This window comes from Mustela lutreola, chromosome 8, assembly GCF_030435805.1.
Source record: "Mustela lutreola isolate mMusLut2 chromosome 8, mMusLut2.pri, whole genome shotgun sequence".
NCBI classification, from domain to species: Eukaryota; Metazoa; Chordata; class Mammalia; order Carnivora; family Mustelidae; genus Mustela; species Mustela lutreola.
Genome location: NC_081297.1, coordinates 102,979,284 through 103,002,938, shown reverse-complemented (window position 1 = coordinate 103,002,938; position 23,655 = coordinate 102,979,284). Strand labels below are relative to the sequence as shown.

The 23,655-nt window shown below is 40.8% G+C and overlaps 2 long non-coding RNA genes across 16 annotated transcripts in view; one reads left to right on the top strand and one right to left on the bottom strand.

The window, feature by feature from the left end:
* LOC131839130 (uncharacterized) overlaps positions 1–23,655 on the bottom strand; it is a 167,581-nt gene that overhangs the window by 55,921 nt on the left and 88,005 nt on the right. The window lies entirely within an intron of this gene.
* The window catches only part of LOC131839129 (uncharacterized), a 173,267-nt gene that overhangs the window by 62,581 nt on the left and 87,031 nt on the right, over positions 1–23,655 (top strand). For 5 of the 8 annotated variants that reach the window (XR_009356808.1, XR_009356807.1, XR_009356805.1 and 2 more), the window contains one exon: positions 6,508–6,700. This is a non-coding gene — a long non-coding RNA (uncharacterized LOC131839129). Of the gene's footprint in view, positions 1–27; positions 317–6,507; positions 6,701–12,763; positions 12,854–23,655 lie in introns of those variants that run through there. The other 3 variants (XR_009356814.1, XR_009356804.1, XR_009356810.1) reach the window with 2 other exon arrangements.

The following is a 23,655-nucleotide window of genomic DNA, read 5'->3' as shown; positions in this document are numbered from 1 at the left end:
AGCAGAGGAATCTGACCTGGACAGGAAGTGAAGGGCACCGTCTGAGGAGCAGGAAGGGGAGGTTGTTTGTTGTGTTGCTCATAATGAGGAAAATAAGTATCAGTTACTAAACTTTTGCTAAAGCTTCTGTCCTGTTTGGGATTTTAGCAGTTTGGAGATTCTCTAACAAAATATTCTGGCCTTCTGGGAGGTATTTGTTGGGGAAAAGAACAGAGAGAGGAAAGATTGGAGTGTGGGGGGATTGCTATGGAGATGTCTTGCCTGGGCTCCCTTCTGGGGAACACAAGATCTCTGCTTGGATCCAAATCAGAAGGAAGTAAGTCTCTCCGACCCCCACCCCCGCCCCAATCTCCCTTTTCATGATGAAGTAATTCACATGTGACACTTGGTTGAGATAAGCCTAATTCGTGTTATCAAAGTTTGAGGAGTGGGAAATACTTAAGAAGTTGTTTGTTGGTGATTATATGGATAATTTATTCTGTTTTGACTGAAGAAGGAAAAGGATAAAAGAAGCCAAAACCCTCACCAACTCCCCTAGTGTAACTGGGGGAGGGGAACACTCTGAGAAATTACCACTGAGAATATATGTAAATATAATTTTTTCTTTTTACCAGTCGTAAACCATGTGGTATGAGGAAAGATGGAAGAAATAAAAATAACCAACATTAAGTTAAAAGGGATAATTAGAGGAGCCAAAATAAGAGGTGAATGTTGCAGAGAATCTAGCTAACTTTAGAGACCAGAGGTTCTTTCAAACACTTCTGTTCAAGACACTGTGAGGTTTTACACGTTTCAGGATTTAACAAAATCCTAAATGTAAAGGTCTTAAATATACACAAACATTTTTTGCTTTTTCCTCTGAAGGGAGGAGATACTAGGAGATGTGTTCTTGGCTGTCATTTGAAGAATAGCTTCTAGTACATTTTATTTTCCGTTAAAGGCTCTGGAGAACAGTTGGCAAATAGAAATTGGTCCACAGAAATAACATAGCTTCCTGGAACTTAGGGGGAAGGAAATGGGTGGTTTCTTTAATTACTATAGTATTTGTGTGTGTGTGTATTATAGCTAAAGATAGCATTCTGGCTAATGTCCTTGGGGGGAAGGTGAATCTGGAAATTAATGAATTCAAAAGTGTATACAGTTGTGTTAAATTTGCTAAGTAAGACAGTAATGCTCTATGTTTTTAATATCCTGGCTAGATCAGAAAGAGTGGATTGAAATTTGTTCTCTGATATTTAATCAGTTTAAATTAAAGGACATTACTATTTACATATGGAGAACTAATGACTTTAATGTAGGCAAGAAAGCTTATTTACAACAAAGATGGGATTGGGGGTGGCAAGAGGAGTGTCGATAGGGCCTTAATTAATTGATTTGCTGATTATTTTCTGCTGGGTGTTATATAGGACTTTTACTAATGAGCAGAAGTAATAAGAATGCTCAGCAAGCTATTTGAACTCATTAGTAGTAGCAATAGCTTCTTGGACATCTTAAGATATTTTGGGATCCTTTTTAAATCCTCTTTTATGCTGAAATTGTGGACTTTATAAACTTGAAGAACTAACTATATTCTTTATGTAAACTTATTTATCAGCCTAGATCTGGGCTTCACATTTAGTGAAGTTGGAAAAAAATTGGATGACAGATTTGAATTTAAATAAAAATTTTAAATATCTCTCATAGCAATGCTAGGTATTTATTTTTTCTTTAAGACAATGACTGGTAATAGATACATTTATGCTCATTAGTATAGACTTCTAACTTTTCTGTTAGTTTACACATTTTTCTTAGAAAGTCATGGTACTAAAGAAATTCAGAAATCTCCAGGAGATTCTGTGCAAATTCAAACTAATTTTTTTTCTTCCAAATGTTCCTTTGTCATAACTCCTTGACCTGAACTTTTTACTTCGGCAAGTTTGTGAGTCCCATACAGTTTCTTCCTTAGGCATGCTCACTCCTGACACCAAGTTTTTGCTTAGCCTATGCCTCCTGCCTAGAATGCTGTCTCTTCCCTTATGCACATCCTTTCTCCATCTCATTTTTGTCCTATATCTACACTGGTTCGGAGGAGATGGTAAGCGATAGGGGTAGCTAATATTTACTAAGCAGGTGTCATGCTTTAGGTACTGTGTTGGCAATTTACATGCATTGTTTAATAATGCCCCCATTGTACAGACAGAGGAAATGAAGCTTAGAGAAGACTTGCCAGTAATAAGTGGTATAAAGTCTGAATATGAATCTACGTCTTTTTGTTGTTGCTGTTGCTGTCATTTCTAGACTTAATCATAGAGTGCCTTGAATTGCTAAGGCCTGATTTCCCTAACCAGATGGTCAGCTGCTGGCAGGCAGGGACCTTATCTTTTAGACTGCATAGAGTAGATACTCAATAGTTATAGCCTTCTGTTGAAATGAAAAATAAAATGTAAAATGTCAAAGAATTTTATAAATAGATCAAACATTGGAAGAAAGAAACAAGTCCCAGAAAACTAGTTTCTCAAAATCACTAGATGAAAGCTACAAGACATTGGTTCTGTGTGAGCTAGGCCCACCCCCATGGGTATCTAGAAATGGGGGGGGGTGGATCTTAGGGCATCAGGATAGTGCATTTAGCAGGTGGAAGACAGGGATGTCACACGTCCTGCAGAAGAGGGGAGAGTTCTGTAACATTGCTGGTCCCCACCTGGCTTTACAGGCCAATGATGGGAAATGTGGACCTGGAAGCTAGATAAAGTTCTGATCTACTTCCCCATTTTTCTAGGTTTGTAACTCCCTTCATGTTAACTATGTGTCCTCTACTTTGGACATCCAGTTAGTGCCAAATAAAGTCAGTTATTACTCACTGCTTCCATGGAAGTGTCCCTGATGGCAAGAAATGATCTTTGAGGAGTGACAGACCTTATCAGACCAATAGTAAGAGTGTACGAATCACGATGTATTCGAAAATGGTTCTCAGACCTTGATGTGCTTACAAGTCTCCTGGAAATCTCATTAAAATGCAGATTCTGATTCAGGAGGTCTGGGGTACGAGTCTGCATTTCTGACGTGCTCATGATGCTGGTGCTCTTGTCTGTGAACTGTGGGTTCTAAAGTAACTTGGGGGAGCAACTCACTTAATAAACAAATAATCAAGCATTTATTGCATGTCTATTGATTTCTTAAATTATAGAGATGGAGGTAATGATGGTTGGATATAAAGAGTATAGAATTTGGTTTCTTCACAGAAGGAACTTCCATCTGTTTTGCTACTTGAGAGAGAGAGAGAGAGAGAGAGAGAGAGAACATTTTCCATGGATAATCAATGAAGAACTATGTTTCTCAAGAGAAAAAGGCAGAGAAATACTTTCTACCTGTGTTTCCTCATTTTAAAAAAAGGGCATCTGAAGTACCCAAATAATTAATAATTTTAGAGGAGATACTGTAACTAAGTAAATTAAAGACTTGGCTGCTATTCTTGGCTGCAGTAGATGTAAGCCTTGCCTAGCTCAGGACTAATGTGAGCTGTGTTTTTGAGTTTTTCCGTGTGTGTATGTGGGCTGTTGTGTATGTGTGAGAGCTGGGAAGGGTCTGAGCTCTTTGCTTGGCAACTGCTTTCTTCAATATCAATAGAGAAGGGGGATCTAATAACTCCCTCCCATCCCCTAAAGACTCAAACTCTGAGTTAGGGGGCAGAAGTTCCTAGGGCAGCCTAGACTAGGAACTTTGCATATTTTAGGCAGTGGAAGTTATTTGAATATAGTCATTGAGAGAAGAGACTACTCATTATCCACTTAAAATACTTCCCGGCTGCAGCACACTGCTGTACCGACGCCAAAGCAATTGGCTTTGCATTTGGCCAGCTGATTTAGCAAGAAATTTTGCAAATTATGCAGTCCTTACAGATGGTGCTGTTGGGTTTGTTAGAATGTTTTAAAACACTGACATACTTGACCATGAACTGAATTTCCAGCCTCTTAGAGCTACTCCAGCCAATTCTAGACTCTTTCCACAGGCAGCTGGAGACCAGGAACAGACCTTTCCTGCAACCTTATGATAAATGATTTCCTTTAAAAACCACTTGTCTAATAAAATAACTCGGTGGTAAACTTGGCTAAGGGGAACTCCTGGAACTTGTCAGTATCTTCGCTTATCTCTGAGTTGCTTGAGTAACATTTTAAAATGGTTCTTAATTGACTTTCTGGTGCTGTGCCTGGAGGTCAAGGAAGAGTATTTCTAGGAGGGATGAGTGTGCTGTGCCAGTGTGAAGTGTAAATCCCTGAGAGACTGTGATGAGGGTCTATGCCTGAATGTGCAGAGAAAGAACAGCTGGAGGCTATGGCTTTCTCTGGAAAGAGGTTTCTAAATTTGCCTCTAGAAACTATTAGGAAGTTTAAGGTACTGTATTGTCTTCAGAGGCCCATTTCTTGCTTTGATCTTTGCAACGGGACTAGTCCTGATTTTTGCTGTTAATTGCTTGCTTGTTTTCTTGGTTTCTATTTGAATCATCAACTTTAATCAATCTCCCTCGATGCCCTTTTGGTTGTGCCTATTTTGGCTTTACGTAAGCAGCATCTCTGGATGCATGAATGAGGCAGATAAAATTCCCCAGGGTTACTGAACTGCCCTTCATCTATTTATAGCACTGCAATGAATTTACCATAGCCCACAGCATAATTCAATCACTCTAAGCCAGAGAGCAAATTCTGAATTTTTTTTTTTTAAACCCAGAGGCATTTGGTATAGGCTAAGCTCAAAGGCACGTAATTCAATCACTGGTTATTCAAGATAAGTCATACCTGGGCTTCTGTGATTACCAGATTGTCACTGTCAACTAGATGTTCAGCTCTCATTCCTAACTTTGTATTGGAAGCTGTGCAAAGTCTATTGTAGTCACGCGCGCGTGTGTGTGTGTACGTGTGTGTCCGGCAATGCAGAAATGGCAACAAAAAAGTATCTAGTACCCATTAAGGGACCGATGGGACAGCCCATTTGATAGCGCTCTCTCAGTCAAAGGCTCTTTCTTTCTTTCTTTAAGATTTTATTTATTTATTTGACAGAGATCATAAGTAGGCAGAGAGGCAGGCAGAGAGAGAGAGGAGGAAGCAGGCTCCCCGAGGACCAGAGAGCCCGATTCAGTACTCGATCCCAGGACCCTGGGATCATGACCCGAGCTGAAGGCAGAGGCTTTTTAACCCACTGAGCCACCCAGGCGCCCTCAAAGGCTCTTTCTTAAGAGAACTCTTGGCCTATAGCTGGAGCTATTTGATCTTTGCCCTAGGAACACTCCATTAAGGTCACGGCAGTGTGTCTTAGCACGACAGTTTCACATTGGGCCTTAATCTTTTCTGAATAGATGAGTTAGAAGGAGGCATTGTTTGGTTGATTGATTCAATCCTTCAAAAACTTCCACTGATGAACACCTATATTCCATCTTGGAACCATGGAATGGGGTTTCCCCGGCTTCTGATAGAAATCTATTCTTACCACCCACTATTTTGGCTCGCAGAGCTCCTGATACCTCCTCTTCTTGAGAACATTCTCCACTAAGGTGATTAGCTCTAAGCTAATTTGGAATTACTCATTTGCTTTGCCTCTGCAGGGTCAGCCCTGCTTCTCCTAGCAAGGTGGCCGTCCCCACTTAGGAATGTTGCTTGTTTCGGTCACTAATTTCTTTCACTCAGGGTCAGACTGGAGGTTATGGATATAGTTGTCCTTTGATGTGACCTGTGATGGCTTTGGGATGTGTCCATGAGGCTAGGCTGAACTACATCCTCCTGAATTCCTTGTCTAGTAGGTTCCTGGCTATAGTGAGCTACAAAGAAGATTCTTTTGTAAAAACCATCAGCTGAAAGCTTGGCAGCAACTATTGGGTGACATGCCCCCTCCCCACTCCCAACTCAACCAAGCACCAATCTAGGGGCTGCTGTGAAGGGAGTTTGCAGATATAATAAAAGTCCCTACTCAGCTGATTTTAAATTAACCAAAGGGAGATAGTTCCAGGTGATTTAATCAGAAAATCCCCCGTTTTAGTGAGATATAATTGACACACAGCACTGTATAAGGTTTAAGGAGCACAGCATGATGGTATGATTAATACTGCGAAATTATTACCACAATGAGTTTACTTAACATCCACCATCTCATATACATATAGAAAATTAAAATCTTTTTTTTTCTTGCAATAGGAACTCTTAGGATGTACTCTGTTACCAACTTCTAAATATCTCCTATGGCAGTATTAACCAAAGTCAACATGCCAGCTCAGTACTTAGTTACCTTATACCTGGAAGTTTGTACTTTTGACTACCTTCATCCAATTCTCCCTCACCCCCGAGAAAAGCTTTTTAAAAAAGAGGGTTTAAGACCTCCATGATGCTAGAGAGTTTACACACACGAGCAGAAGGAAAGTTGTAAAATCTTTTTCTACACCCTGGGACAAAACTGATGTTGGTGCTGCTGATCTGCTGATTTGCCTTGTTGGTGTGAAGCAGCAGAAGCAGCAGCTGGGCCTGAAATTGCTTTTCATTCCAGCTGGATCTTCATTCGATTTCACTGACGCCTGGCCAAGTGTGTGTACTCAACTCCACGACTGAGAGCCCTGGCTTCTGCAAGGTACTCTCCTCATCACACTCACTCTTCTGAGGTCCTAGCCTGTTTGTGATCTCCGCTTTCTGACTGCCCGCCCTGTGGATACCAGGCTGGCTTAACCGGTTCCTACCTCTGGGTAAGGCACTTCCTTATAATAACTGAATGGATAGATTTTTAAAAAATGAAAAACTCTTTATGTTGGTTCTGCTTCTCTTGTTAAATTCTGACATGCTACATGAACTAAAGAAACAATTGTTTTCTTCAAATGTCATGAAGTTAGGCAGTTGGAAACCTAAATGGCCACCAACATTCATTCATTTATTCATAACAGTGCTAGGGTTGGCAATAGAGCAATAAACAAGGTAGAGTTGGACCTACCCTGGGAGGGCAGGAAAGTAGATGTTGAGCAATATTTACAAGGATAATAAGGTTAGCATGGAGCTGTCAGAAGGTATAAGTGGGAAATATGACCTACTTTGACATGTCAGAGAAGGGAAGTGAGGACTTGGAGAGAGAACAAACAGTTCTTGAGAGAGTTGTTCATTGTGGCAGAAGGGATGAGGCCGGAGAGGCAAGGCATAGAGGGCCCCGCAAGCCAAGATACTGATGTCTGACTTCACCCTGAGGGACAAACATTTCTTTCTTCTTCTTCTTCTTTTTTTTTTTTTTTTAAGATTTTATTTATTTATTTGACAGAGAGAGAGATCATAAGTAGGCAGAGAGACAGGCAGAGAGAGAGGGGGAAGCAGGTTCCCTGCTGAGCAGAGAGCCTGATGCAGGGTTTGATTCCAGGACCCTGAGATCATGACCTGAGTGGAAGGCAGAGGCTTAACCCACTGAACCACCCAGACGCTCCAAGGGACAAACAATTCTATTTACAAATCTTCATACTTCTTTAAAAAAAAAAAAAGATTTTATTTACCTATTTGAGAGAGAGAGGGAGAGAGCTCATGCACACAAGTGGGGGGAAGGGCAGAGGGAGAAGCAGGGAGCTAGATGCAGAGGCTCCATCTCAGGACCCTGAGATCATGACCTGAGCCCAAGGCAGATGCTTAACTGCCTGAGCCACCAGGTGTCCCTAAAAATCTTCATACTTTTGAAGCTGGTATTTTTTTTTTAATTTTATGATATCCTACTATGTTTCACTCTGAGCCTTTTAACATCCCATGGTGTTTGTGTGCTTGCTCCTGCCTCTGCTTTTATTCCTTTTAAGTTTTTTTCCTAGAGTCCTCTTATATAATTCACGATGCTTTTTTATCATGCTATTGTCACACTGGCTATTGTTACACTATTTTTAACCCATTCTCCTTCCTTATGCTTTGAATTCTCACAGCACACCTGGTAAGGGAAAAAGAAAACAAAATCTGAACTCTTAATATCAATTTACTTGACAGTTCCCTTGTCTCAATGATTATTTTCTGTTCTGTTAAAACTCACAGCCAAGGGTTCTGGAGGGTGGGCAGTTCAACTGGCTTCATTATTCCTGGCCTTCTGTGCCAACCTGAGTTGCAGGGAGCTCAGCCCTTCTTTGGGCTTTTAACCCCTTTTGCCTGCTAAGCACCCTGATGCTCTAAGGATTTTCTTAAGTAATTGAGCCACATACTATTGTTGAAAAGTGGGGCAGTAAATACCATCAATTCCATAGGCCAGAGAGATAAGAAAGACTGAACTGGAGAAGCTAGAACTTAGGTGACAAAACCAATCAGAACAAATCTGAGTAGGTTAAGCATGAGCTCAAATTTAATTTTGGTCTTTCTTTCCTCTTCTTCATTTTTCAAAATGCCCTCTTCAGGTCTCCCCTTTGGAGAAGTAACGAAGTATGGAGGGGTGAACCAAATCTTAAAAGCAGACTGATTTGGGCTGAAAATCTGGTTCTACCATAGCCTATTCCCTTATCTGTAAAGTGGGAAAAATATTATCTACCTGTCAAATGATATGTGCAAAGCAACTAGCTTAGTGCTAGGTACATAGATGGGGTTTAGTAAATTTGCAGTATTAAGTACTATGATTTTGAACAAGGTGACTTACCTAGTAGCAGAAGGAGAGGGCTTAATTATTTAGCAGTTTACTCTTTCTTTTTACCCTTTGTACACATTTTTATACAAGGAGTAAGAAGCATCATTTGTTTTTAAGAGCAGTATCAGATCTCTCAAGATCCAAGTCAGGAGTCAAGATAGATGGTCAGGTTCATGGATTATGAGGACACTTGTAGAACTTGCCCTGACTTGTTTAAAAGTGAACTGGAGTTGGGGCACCTGGGTGGCTCAGTTGGTTAAGTGTCCAACTCTTGGTTTCAGATCTCAGGGTCCTGGGATGGATGGAGCCTGGTATTGGGCTCTGTCCTCAGGACAGAGTCTACTTGACATTCTCTCTCTCCCTTCCCCTCTGCCCCTCCTCCTGCTTGTGTACATCCTCACTCTCTCTCTCTTTAAAAATAAATAATCTTTTTAAAAAGAGTGATTAGAGTTAACTAAATTTATTGTGGTAATTATTTAGTAACTAAATGGTAATATTAGTTAACTAAATTTATTGTGGTAATTATTTCCCAACATATACACTATCAAATCATTATGATGTATACCTTTAATACAATGTTGTCTGTCAATCAAATTTCAATTAAACTGGGGAAAAAAAGACTGTTTAAACTGTTAAAAAAAAGTGAATTGGAATGACAAATTTTGGAAATAGTGGTGAGGGCTTTACAACATTGCAAGTGTAATTAATGCTATTGAATTCTGCACTTAGAAGTGTTTAAAATGGTAAATTTTATGTTATGCATATTTTACCAACACCACAACAAAAAATTAACCCCTCCCCCCACCAAAAAAAAAAAAGTGAATTGGAGAGAGGCTTGCTGGCTGCATCTGAATAACTCCTCCTCCCACTCCCAAATGTAGGCTAGCTTAGTAATAACGTGACCCACTTAAGAATGAACGAACCATATAGGGACTATTGTTGCTGAGTGCTTCTAGAATGTGAGTGAGGAGGGTCCATACCTAAACTCATCATCTCTCAGATGAGGGGTTGGAGACGCTGAAAGTGTGACTTGCCAACAACTACATGTGCAGCATGTCACTCCCCTGAAAGCTGACTGCTACAATTGTGCTATGCTATGCTACTTCACGGGAGCCTCAGAGCCATCAAAGCCTCTGGTTGCTCAAGTGGGGCCTTTTTCCTTCCACTTTTTCTCCAGGTGCCTGACCCTTGTCACTAAGCATCAGTGGCTCCAAGCTCTCAAACTGCAAAAGCCAGGACTAGGACACTGGGTGTCAGTCTCAGCTTAATCCTCCCATAGCTGAGCAGGGACAGGCCATGAGTGAGGTCTGATGATTCCACAGCTTCTGTCCTGTTGTCTGAATTTCAGCACCAGCCCTTCACCAGGCCACTCTCTTTCTCCTGCTGGGGACTTTGCATATGCCATTCCCTCTGTCATGAATACTCTTCTCCACTTTGATACTTCCTATTCATGCTTCAGGTTTCAGGTGAAGCATCACTTTATCCAGAAGGCTTTCCTGTCCCCCTAGTCTCTGTTAGCTCAGACTGTTATGTGTTTTTTTGGTAACCTACACTTTTTTGTAACTCTCACCTCATTTGTAATTATTTGTATTATGTCCGAATTCCATGCCTGAGGGCAGCGTCTTAGTCTTTCCTGTCCACCACTGTTTCCTGAAAACTTAGCACTGGGATGGCACATTTGTGTTCATTAAAGAAATAAAAACCCTAAAGATAAATCAGACCTGTCTTCTCGTGACAGGGAGAATAGGTTAATGATATACCTTCACCTGCATTAACAGGTAAGAGTGGCCAATGGAAGTAGGGCAGACATGGCCTTTAATCTGTAAAGACTGATCTGGGCACGGCACCAATATCAATATCCAGTTGCTATTCCAAGGCCATGTACAAATGAGCAGGGTGGAGTGACTGGCTTCGATCACCCACACCAGTGTTGCATGCATGTGAGAATAAACAGTAAATCAGTAGCAGAGGGGATATAGGTTTGACACAAGGGAGCACTTTCTGGTAATATTAAGTGTTGTTAAAAATGGGTCGTTATATAGAGGAGGAAGCCTTCCCTTGAGGGTTCAGAAAACAGGCCAGAGTTCCATTTCAGCTGGTTATTTTAGGCCTACCACAGGCAGCTGGGTAGACTAGACATCCTCTTAGGGTCCAATCATTCCATTCCTCTGACCCTCTAAGAAAGCTATGGGTGTGGTTGTTGCCAATGATCATGCAAACAAGCACACACTCAAATGGGAGATGCTTCTAGCTAGCCTGTGGCTGTAAATGTTGCTAGCTCCTTTTTCTACTGAACATTCTGAATTCACCTTTTGTTTAGAAAATACTTGTCTTAAGCACAGCAAAGCTTGTTCTATAAAGGACTAGTTCCATATTTCAAAGAGACCTGCAGTGCATACCAATTTAACTCTCGCACTGACATATACCTAAAAAAATAAGGAGGACACAAGCTAGGCAAGAGGATTCAAAAAATAGCCCACTACTCTAATTCTCAGGCATACAAAGAAAACGATTTGGACATTGTTGCATGTCCTATCCAGGGAGGAGGGACACATCTCCTCTTTCCCAGGTTTTAAAGTGAGGGAATAGAATGGTCTTGAATATGCAAATGAATCTAATTTAATTAACTTTTATGACCACAACTCCTTTGAGATAACCATGGAAGCCAATTAGATTCCATTAAGATTCAGTGATTTCCCTGAAGCTTCAATGAGACACCCTTGTCTTCTTGAAGAAAAAAAAAAAAAAAAGAAAAGAAACATGAAGAGATTGAAGCAGAGACAACAGAAGAGAGTTGTCTGCAGCGGCTGCGCTGTGTGGTCTGACCAGAAGCTGCTTCCACAGTCATTGGCTCTAGCTGGTCACCCCGCGCATGTGTGGCACGGCAGGCAGCAGTGTGAAATCATTCCAGGGCAGTCATGTAACTGCTGACCCACCGTTTATCGTAAGCTGAAGCTATGAAAGGTAAAGGTAATATTTCATACTTCGGGCCAAAATGCAAGCCTCGTGAGGGCGAGGGAAGAATTGCCTGGACCTAAGGCCACAGACAAAGAGAAACTTAACCCTATGTTTTCCTTTGCTGCCCAGTTTTGTCATATTCTGTCCCTTCTCTCCCCCCCATTACAAATGTAATACATATTTAATGGAAAAATACAGAATGGCTAAAAGACACTGCTCATATCTAACAAGAGTTTGGAAGTCTCTCTTCTGCAATTTTGTTCCCTTCCTTCCCCCTTACTAAGCAAATTTAAGAGGACTTTGAGTGTTTGGGGAGGGTTGGAAGGCAGTGGAGTAAGGAGGGTGTAATGAATGTTTGGAGTGCAGGTATCATATTCCAGTTCCTTCCTTTTCTTTTCAGTTTCTATCCTAGGCCTCTTACCTCTCTCATCTCTAGAACTATGCAATTACAGAGCTGCCAAGGTTTTTGGATCCTGGCCCCTAAACCATTCTCCATGGTTAGGAAAATGTATGGTGGGTCTATCAATTGTTTGACCCTCCCTGAAAGTGCCTTGGGCTCAGTAAAATGGGCAATTGGGTTTCCAGGAGCTGTATTGCCTGCTAGTTCTAGACACGTTGAATGTCATGTGACTATAATGGTGCAATTAATTTTACTACTTTAGTTAGGCGATGTTTGTACTTCTTTACATAAGTAAGCTATAGCTAAAACAAATACATGCTAAGAGTAAATCACAGTGTTCAGCATTATGTGATTATATAATTGTGCAAGCTATTAATTGGAAGTAGAGATAAAGTTGCTGTAGGAAGTTTTTTAATCAAGTAGATTTAAGAACTTACATTTTATGTTTCCTTTAGATTTTTAAAATAATGAAGTACTTAAATTCCAACAAGGTATACAATAATAAAATAATTAGAAACAAAAAAGATGATAACGTGGAAAACAGACACCTCTGTGGTTATAAAGGAAAGGAGAAATAAAAGTAAGAAAAATTAAAACGAAATCTTTTTTTTTTTTCCCCCACCAATAGTTTCATTTGGTTTGTTTTCAAGACCTTTAGCTTAACTGCTATGGTGGCTCTGTGATCCAATTCTAGCCAGTGAGATGTAAGCAGAATTCTGCTAGGAGCTTCTGAGAAGCTTTGCTCTTTCTTAACAAAATGGGACACGTGTACATAATGCTCTCAGCCCACCCTCTCAGCCCACCCACTACGTCTTTCTGCTTTAGGTGTCAGTGTGATGGCTGGACCTGCCTTTGATATAAATGTGGTGGACCTGCAGTAATCATCTTGGAAACATAAAGCAATGAGCCAATACGGTAAGAAAGGAAGACTTCAAACATACAAAGACCCTGGGATCCTGATGGCATCACTGAACAGCTAAACCACTCTCAGTAACTGCTTACCATGGTACTTCCAGTTGTGGGAGAAAGAGACAATTTTTAAAGTTATTGTTAGGGGGATAGTTATTTGCAGTTGAAAGCATTCCCAATTTAATTTCTCAGATAAGGCTCAGTGACATGCTAAAATCATATAATCTACTTATATAATGGGAATTTTAACTCACATATTCTGATTCTGGAACCTAGAGCTTACTCTCTGAGGCATGGTTGAAGTCCCAGCAGAAGTGTCATTTTTTTAATCTGATGCTTTCCCCTTCTTCCTTCCGTTCTAGGCTTCTCGCTCTTCCTTCAGGCTCTTGTAGCACTTTAAACCTATCTTTAGTGCAGCAATGTCACAGGAATCCACATGCAGGGGTCACGTATGACTCCTTTAGCATTTGCACACCTATCTCCCTGTCTGGCACAAAGTAGGTGCTTAATAATCACTGATTTAGTTTGATTTTGAATCTCACTTCCACTCTTTTTCTTTAATACCCTCCTGCAAGAGATGATAATGAAAATGCCGAGTAGACAATAAGAGGGAGGTAGTATAGGAACAGAAAAAAAAAATCCACAAACTGGATAATTGGTTCTTGAATTACTGACCATTAACCTAAATAGCTCACAGTAATTTCCAATTCCTTTCTTCCTCTTCAGTTCCAAGTGATCAGAAGCTGTTTTTATTGAGAATGAGCTTCTATCTTGATAGAAGAATGGGAACTATCACCATATCGTAGAGACTGGGAGTATTCAGGATATGAATGTGTTTTATAAAAGCCATTTCCCTCAATAGTTCATATTGAAGCAGTGAAAATCACTCCCGGGCCTATCCTGGGCATGTAGGAGGATTTTTTCTTCACTAATACTTGTTTGTGTTGTCTATAAACCTCTGGGGAAAAAGAGAAACTGATGGAGAGCAATGCTCTCTATAAACTCTAACGAATGAAATTAAACTACAAGATGTAAAGGGATAGTCCTGGGGGACTGAGATATATTTTTGTTGGAGGCAGGCAGATGGTAGGACACCATTAAATCCAATAAATTGTTATTCATTTTAACCCTGAAGTCTGAGATGGAGGGTAGATCGAATGATAATCATGTGGTACCCTTTTTCTGGTAGGCTTTCATTTGGTCTCCGATCCAGGAAATTTGGATTCGGTTCTGGCTGTGGTCCTTCTGGGCAGTGTGATTTTAATTAAGACATGACTTTGCTCTGAATCTATTTAAGATGGGGTTACTAATCATACTTATTTCACAAGGTTGAATGAAATAAGCTATGTGAAAGGACCTTGTAGACTGGGATGAAGCCTACCAACAGTGGTTAGGACTATTATTAGGCTGATCTGCAGGCAGCGATGATGGAAAGAGAGTGGGAGGGAGAATGGAGAGCCATACTTAAGCTGCTCTCAGGCCTGCTCTGATGGAAACTGGGGTTTATTCTATGACAGCAAAGCTAATAATAATGCCCAGTAAAGCATTAGCACTTAAAACATTAGCACTTAAGCATTAGCACTTAAAGCTTAGTCTGGGACAAGACTGGGTTTACCAGGGAGGGTTGGCCTTAACATCACATACTTCAAACCTGTGTGGTTGGCAGTTTGCTTGTTGCTCTATTATCGCCTGTTTTGGAAAGGGCGAATCTAAATTGGAACTCTCTTTCCTCTGTTTAAGCTGTTTCTGCTGAGTTCCATAGCATTGATTATAGTTCTCACACCCTGCAACTGGCTGTTTCATTCTTGACTCACCTCCAGACTCATAAATATTCCTCAGAAAACACAGGTTTTAGAAGTTGCCTATCTTTTAACCTTAACTTTGTGAATTCACATGTCCCATACAATAGCCAGGCCATAGTATCTTTCTCGCCTTATTGTCCCTAACCTATACTGGAGCAAAACCTTTGACAGACTCCTCTTTCAAAGGAGAGGCAGACAAACGTAGGAGAGTTTCTCAGCAGTTGTGTGACCTTGGGTGGTTTCTTCAGCTACAGAAAGAGGGATAATAATAACTGATGTGGGGCTGTTGCCAGCTCAAGCAATAAAGTAAGGAAGAGCACCTGGTACATGGCAAACAGCCAATAAACATAATTGCCATTATTAATAGTAATAATAATAACAACAGCAACAACAACATTAAAGGTATTCAGAACGAAATGAAATTTAAAGTGAGTCTTGGAAAAGTTAATTTATACTTAATAGTCATCAGGCTATCCACCAATATTTTCCATGGACTGATTTAGAAGAAAAGTCCGTGGGGTGCCTGGGTGGCTCAGTGGGTTAAAGCCTCTGCCTTCGGCTCAGGTCAGGATTCTAGGGTTCTGGAATCAAGCCCTGCATCAGGCTCTCTGCCCAGCCTGCTTCCTCCTCATTCTCTCTCTGCCTGCCCTTCTGCCTACTTGTGATCTCTGTCTCTCAAATAAATAAATAAAATCTTAAAAAAAAGAAAAGTCCCTGCCCTAGAAGGAAAGACAAACGTCAGCACATAAAAATCTAAGTAACGGGCGCTTGGGTGGCTCAGCTGGTTAAGCAACTGCCTTCGGCTCAAGTCATGGTCCTGGAATCCCTGGATCGGGTCCCGCATCGGGCTCCCTGGTCAGCAGAGAGTCTGCTTCTCTCTCTGACCCTCCCCCTTCTCATGCTCTCTTGCTCTCTCTTGCTCACTCTCTCAAATAAATTAAAAAAAATCTAAGTAACAATGCAATAGGTGGAAGACATTTTACTACACTGAAAAACTGTTAAATAAGATAATCCAAGATGGACTGAGGGTACCTACAGTGATTTTTTTTTTTTTTTTTTTTTTTTTTTTAGTTGAGTAGTTGCTTGGGTATTACTCTGTAATACATCAAAAACAGCATTACTTGATATTATATCATGACCATGGAGTATGACAATGAGACTGCCTCAGAAGCCACCAGTACCCCATGTTCCAACTGGCTTTTAGACCAGGAGACTTCAAATGTAGAGTCAAGATCTCTTTAGGGCTGGCCAAATAGATATAACCCCCACACCAGTCACTCATCAATGCTAGACCTTATTCCTGGATTTTCATTCTTTTAGTTAAAGACCTTGATCCTTTTTGAAATGGTTATATCCTGTTGTCATCAATCACTGACACATTTGTATGAGTGAGTTTGTGTCCTGTTTGAGGATTAAGATTTACTGGAGGAGAAGGCTCTTAGGGAAGCTGGGAGGAAAGTAGACATTGCGAAGAAAGAAAGAGGGATGCTTGGAGGCTGGGGTTGGGTGTGGGGAAAGGGTGGGGAAGCCCATCCTGACTGTCCTCTCTAGAGAAGCTAATTTGCCATCTTGTATCATACAGGCAACTTCACCTTCTGTATCCATTCTCCTGGCACTGGTCATACTTAACAGAGATGGAATAGAGATTTTCCCCCTTATTCTTCTATTTGTTCTAAGAACCAGAAAGAAGAGGTATTAAACTTATTAGCAAGGAAAGAAGGCCTTATGAGTGGTGAGAAACTGTACTTCCAGCTTATTTGTAATATCTTGCATTTTGATGTTATGAATTGTCCCCGGGGTTCTTAAAATATTAAATAAAACAATAAAAAAGTAATAAAGAATTTTTAATAGCCCAAGGTGGACAATATAGTTCTTCTAGTGGGAAAATTATGATGTAATATTAAATCACTCTTCTTCATGAAGCTTTTCAAGTGAAGCAGGAACTAACAAACACTGAATTGAGAAAGAAAGCTGATGTTGAATAATGTATGATATTGAGGTTGGCTTTATGAATGGTTCAAAGACCTATAGATAAAGTAATATAAAGACTGACAGTAGATTTGTTATTAATTTTTATTAATCATAGTCTGAAGTTATTTTGTGTAATTGTTTACTTGTTTACTCTCAGTCTTCACACTAGAATGGAAACCAAGTGAGGGAGGACAAGCACCATTTCTATTTTTTGCTATGTCTCCTATTACCCAGCACAATGATTAGCATGTATTTGTGGAATGACAAATTTATAATCTAGCCTTATCCACTGGCTCAAAATTACACTTTTCCTAAATTCACTTTATTATAAGTACTAAAATGAGGTATCTGAAGATTGTTTAAAAAACAAAACAAGGGGCACCTGGATGGCTGAGTTGGTTTAAGTGTCTAACTTCAGCTCAGGTCATGATCTCCGGGTCCTGGAATTGAGCCCTGAGTCAGGCTTTCTGCTCAGTGGGGAGTCTGCTTCTCTCGCTTCCTCTGGCCCTCCTCTTGCTCATGCTCTCTTTCTTTCTCTCTCTCAAATAAATTAAATCTTTAAAACAAAACAAAACTCATTCCTGATCTGAAATCATATGATAGTCATGAAAATATTCTTCAATAGACACAGATTAGTATGGCTCTATATCTTTAACATCTGTCATTTTAAAATAAATTATTCAACATTATTAGGTTACTTATAAATGACATCAATCAATTAGCCACTGCAGGGCTAAGTCTTGAAGAATTGTTTTTAGAAGCTAGATAGGTAAAGCGTTAACTCTTATTCTCCAGAAAGGATTAAAGCTATTTGGATTCTCACCAGGCTCCCTCTCTTCTTCCCCTATTGAAAATTTAATTAATGTGCACATTATTTGGGCTGTCCCTTCCAACACTGCTGGACACAGGCAGAGGTAGGAGTTTCAACAGGGTGCCTGGGACTAAACCACCCCCACCTCCTACCATTAGAAGAGTGAAGTCTTGGGTGGCCTGTTGTTTAAAGACAATGAATCAAAGACTACTGTGCTGATTGCTAAAAGACTTGCTGTTACATAGAAGTCCCTGTCAGGCCTTTACGGATTGAAATGAATCATTGTCAATTTTGCTCTTCATCTGCTGGATGTATTTTATCTGTTATGTAGAGTATTAAGAATTACTGTTGAGGGGTGCCTGGGTGGCTCAGTGGGTTGGGCCTCTGTCTTTAGCCCGGGTCATGGTCCTGGGGTCCTGGGATTGGGCCCTGCGTCAGGCTCTCTGCTCGGCGGGGAGGCTGCTTCCCCTGCTGTCTTTGCCTGCCTCTCTGCCTACTTGTGATCTCTGTCTGTCAAATAAATAAAAAATAAAATCTTAAAAAAAAAGAATCACTGTTGGACGTACTATACAATTGTTACACATTCATTCTTTGAGTTTTCTGCACACCTGTAAAAAAGATGTTGTTTAAAGTAACTAAAGGACAATTAGCATCCTGTATTGCCAAGATACTTGGTTCTATAGATACCTCCTAAAATTTAGGAAGAGAAAAAATTTACTTAAAAAAAAAAATCTCCAGATTAGGGTGACCAGCTTGTCATGGACTTCCCTGGTTTTAAGATTGAATATCCTGCATCCCTAGGACCCTTTTAGTCCTGGGCAAATTGAGGAGGTTGATCACCCTACCCCTAGTTGTGTTGTGGAGAGAACCTTATCAGGACTTCTTGTACCAGAGTATGCAATTGATTTGTAATCCAGATTTGCATCTTATTTTTTTTTAAATATTTATTTATTTATTTGAGGGAAGGGGAGAGAGAGAGAGTCAGAGAAGGAGAGAGGGGAGGGGCAGAGGGGAGAATCTCAAGCAGATTTCCTGCTGAGCATGGAGCCTGATGTGTGTGGAGCTCAGTCTCATGACCCTGAGATCATGACCTGAGCTGAAATCAAGAGTCAGACACTTAACCAGGTGCCTCCCGTATTTCATTTTAAAGGATAATAAATCTCCACATGGCAAGGGAACACAAGACAATAGGCAGCAAAAATACACATGTTTTAAGGGATTTTGCCTTGTACAAAGTTCTTTGACATATTACTCTTTGGAGCCACTTTGGGATTTAGCCATTGGTTCCTCACTCCTTTTTGGTCCCAGGAACACAAGGTCAAGGTATCCAGAAGCATTTGAAGTAGTTTAGACAACTGTGAAGAATTTTAGCAGGCTAAACCAGGCTATCCATGGATTCAAGATTGATTCCATGGGTAACGATTATGTCCATAGCAAAGGCAGCAGTGATGCCACTGAAAGAATGAATCATTGCTACAGAACAATCTTATATGAGAACCAGCTTTCCCCTCTGTGCAAATGGGATTGATATGTCTGTTGGAAAATGCTCCTATCATTCATTCTGCTGTGCTGGAGACATAAATGCTGAGGCAGGAAAGTGCTAGAAGTTATGATTGTTAGGGATTACAGACATTGTGTCTATGATTTGAGCACCCCACTCCTCTACCGTACATGTTAATTCTTTGAACCTCTGAACTTGTCAATCTGCTTTCCCAATCTCTTTTTATGATTGACACCTGACTGATTTCTCGGGGTATAGAGGCAGCACTGCATAGCAGAAAGATCAAAGGTTTAGAGTAAGATACATTAGGTTTAAATCCAGGGTCAGCCCATTACTAACTATAAAATGTAGGCAAGTCTCCTGACTTCTCTTGGGTCTCAGTTTATCATCTACAACATAGGTTTAATGATTCTTCTCATGATTCTCATGAGGACTAAATGGGATGAAAGGTGTGAAAGTTCTCAGTAGGTACTGAAATTATAGTAAAAAGGACAAACAAACCCACATACTGTGATGTATAGACTATGTTTGGGCAACCTTTTGTCAAAGGTGGTCTGAAAAGTCTGCTGGTTTTGTAAATGGTAGGCATAAGTAGAGAAAGCACTTTATTTTTTATTTTATTTATTTAAATTCAATTAATTAACATATAGTATATTATTAGTTCCTAAGGTAGAGTTCAGTGATTCATTAGTTGCATATAACACCCAGTGCTCATTAGAGAATGTGCTTTAAATTAGGAGTCACAGAGTACACAACCTAGTCTGGCCTCCACCCTTAATAGCCCTTGGGCTTTAGTTTCCACTGAGCTCAAGTATAGAAGTTGTGTTCAATCATTCCTAGAACTCCTTACATTTCTGAAATTTCATGAAGAGATGAAGTCTGCAATATTTGAATCTGAGGTGTGTTGTATTCTAGAGCAACTATTGCACCATGTATTGTATTCCATTCTACAGAAAACACCATCCCACATGTTTGAATTCTGCCTCAGGAAAAGTGGTTCTTGGCAGCCCTATGTCTCATTCAACACGACTTTATGCATCTTTTCCCCACTTGCCAGCCACAGCTGTTTGTACTGGGAGTGCAAATCTATTTCATGGTGGGCCTGTTAGATTCTCATGCTGGACATTTGGGATTAGAATATAGGAAATATAATTAATAGTGACGTTGGACCTGGAAGTTCAGCATGTAGGTACTTGGAGGCTGAGGGTACTATTTTGCAGAAGCCTTCATGGATCATGTGAAAGCAAAGTGAAAAAGGAAATCTGGAGTAGGTTTATTGGAGAGGAAAGAGGAGGGGGGAGAGGGAAAGATGGAGAAAGTAACTTCTTTGGTTATTCTCTGTTCCAATTACCTACAGGCCTTGTTCTTTCAGTATTTCAGTTCTGTGAGATTTCCTTGTGTTCTTTTTTACCTAAAGCAGATTTAAATGGATTTTCTGTTCGTTATGTCCAACTATGCCCTAAGACATATGGTAACACAGACTGGAAAGTGGTACCTAGACAAGGAGTTCTCCAATGGCAGGGATGTTTGTCTTGTTTCCTTTAAAATAAACTTTTGACTCAGCTCTCTGCACAAAGTAGGTACTCAATGAATTTATACTGAAATGACATAAAAATAATACTTTTGTTTATGAATAGTGTCATTGATGGTATTTACATAAAAGGGTTAGTTATAATAGATAAGTATGTTTCAGGAAGCATTTTCCCTGATCCTCCCAATTGGGCAAGAAACATTATTGAGCACTGTCTTCATGGTATCTCCAGGATCCATTCAGGATCTTGCTTACCATAAGCTTTATTTAAAAATGTCTGTTGAGGGCGCCTGGGTGGCTCAGTGGGTTAAGCCGCTGCCTTCGGCTCAGGTCATGATCTCAGAGTTCTGGGATCGAGTCCCGCATCGGGCTCTCTGCTCAGCAGAGAGCCTGCTTCCCTCTCTCTCTCTCTCTGGCTGCCTCTCCATCTACTTGTGATTTCTCTCTGTTAAATTAATAAATAAAATCTTTAAAAAAAAAAAAAATGTCTGTTGAAGGGCGCCTGGGTGGCTCAGTGGATTAAGCGTCTGCCTTCGGTTTAGGTCATGATCTTGGGGTCCTGGGATTGAGCCCTGCATTGGGCTCCCTACTCAGCTGGGAGTCTGCTTCTCCCTCTTCCTTTGCCCCTTCCCCCCACTTGTATGTGCTCTCTCTCTCTCTCAAATAAATACATAAAATCTTTAAAAAAGATTTAAAAAATTAAAAATGTCTGTTCAATTGAGACACATTAGGCCACACTGTGGAGATATTTAAAAAAGATATAACTTATAGTTGCTCTAAATAAGCAGCTTGTAGTACAGTTGGGGGATAGCAGCTTGAGTGATTTGCTATGGATTTAAAATAGCGGAGAGAATGGAAGTTCAGCAAGATCTAATATAATTAGAGAAGGTTTGTGAAGAATAGGAGGTTGAGTTACCCCTTGAGAGCTGGGTGGGATTTGGCAAGGCAGAGATAGGTAAGGATGAGGAGAAGAAAAGGCTAAGCAAAGGTGTGGGGGTAGTAACAAGAGTTGAAAGTACATGCACTTACAATTATATGATTTACATAGAGAAATGTGAGACAGCATGTTCAAGTATAGAGGCAACAGAAGGTTATGGCTAAGAGTGCTGACTCTGAAGTTGGACTTTCCAGATTAAATTCTCATCTCCACACGCTGTTTCCGCACTTAACTGGCTTTGTGATGTTGATCAATTTACTTAACCTTTCAGTGCCTCAGTTTCTTCATCTTTAAAATTCGGGGTAATGATAGCATCCATCACATGGAGGTGTTGTGAGCATTAAAGGAGATGCAGTTTGTAAAAGTTCTTTGTAAGCACTTCACGGTGTTAGCTCTTACTATTTGTTGTTGCAGTAGATATCTGGTGGTGAGATCCAATTAAAAGAACTATCCTATTAATATTCAACAGCCATATCAAATAGCAAGTCTCTTAGCCATTTGGGAAGCCAGTTACCATCTGAGTTGCCACTGAATTTGTGGAGCCCTGGTAGGGATTGGTTTATGGTAGGAAAGAACAGTGAAGATGCAGAACCCAGTGGAAGGTCTTGAGTGTGGGGGAGGAGTTTGGAGTTACTTGGATAGCTACTGCAACACAACTGTTTTTCCTGAGCAGGGAAATGATGTGATGAAAGTGAAAGAAGGAGAGACAGGAGTAGGAGGGCCGGCGAGGACCAGTGAGGGGCTGTTGGCAGTAATTCAGCTGTTAGGAGACCTGCTTCTCACCTGCTCTACTGCTGCCACCTTGGTCCAGGTCACCATCATCTCTTGGGTGGATTACTGTAATCTTCTCCTAACCTCTCTCTGCTTGAGCCTGGCCTCTTGTGGTCTTATCTCAACATAGTCCCTCCTTGGCACACATGGATCATCAGCTCCCACCTCACTCAGAGGACAGGCTGAACCTCTTGCTAGGATCTACAAGGGTTGCACTGTTGGGCTCCTGCTACCTCTGGCTTCATCTGTTCTCTCGACCCACACCCACCTGTTCTCTCTGCTCCATAAAGCTGTTGCCCTTGTTGTTCCTCAAATACATCAGACCTGTTCCTGACTCTGGAAACGTGCCTATGCCTGTTCTTCCCCTAAGTATCTGCAGAGCTAATTTCTTCACCTCTTTTAGGTCTCAGTCCAAATGTCCTCCTCTTAGTGACATCTTCCTAGGCTATCTTTCTGAAAATAGAAACTCTTCTCCACCTTGGCACTCCCCACCCCCCCATCTTGCTTGGTCTTTCCTTCCCTTATTACCACCTGACATGATTTCTTTGTTTCATTGTCTAATTTCTCCACTGGGATGTTAGTTCTTAGAGGGCAGATATTTTTTTACAATCTTGTTCAGGACCTAGAACCATGCCTGGCATGTAGTAGGTGCTCAGTAAATCTGTGTTGAATGAGTGTATGAATAAAAAGCAATCAGATTTGTTGTGCCAGGCACAGTGTTGGGTGGCCCCTCAGAAGCTGCTTTATTTGCTTTTCTCTATGACCCTGTCAGAACATATTGTTCTCGTTGTCTTACAAATGATGATATGGAGGCACAGAGATAGGAGATAACCAAGGGCAAAGAGCTGGTAAGTGACACAGTCAGGAGTTGTGTCCATTCCTCTAACATTGGCTCCTGCCATTGTTCTGTGTGTTGTTAAGATGGGATGAGAGAGGAGAGGTCAGTAAGTCCAAGACTTCTAGTTCTGAATAATGGAAGAGCAGCAGAACTGCCAACAGAAATGTAAATGAGGATTTGTGTAGTGAGGAATGAGGATATGTTGGATCAAGTAAATGTTCGGAGGGAAATCCTTAATCTTAAGCAGAGTGACTAAAAATATATTGACTAAATTATGTGTTGTTTGAGACCTTTCTGAGGGTGAAAGCAAGGACTATTAATAATTAAGTTGTAATGACAGACATAAATTGGGACCGTCCCAGCAAAATGGGCAAGTGGTTAGTTACCCTGGATTTAGGGGATTAGGGAGTTAGTGAGAGGTCATGTCTAGAGATTTGGGTGTCTCCCTTCCCCTCAAGGGGAAGCCATGAGGACGTGGGGTCTCACCATCAAGTCAAGGGAAGAAGAGGATGTCAAGGCCAACTTCATGACCTTCCTGCAGACAACATTTGGGGGAGAAAGAGGAGTCTCTGAAAGAGAAGAACCAGAAGGGAAGAAAGGCAAGAGGTCAAGAGGAAGTGTAGATAGGAAGGAGGGGAAGTGGGTG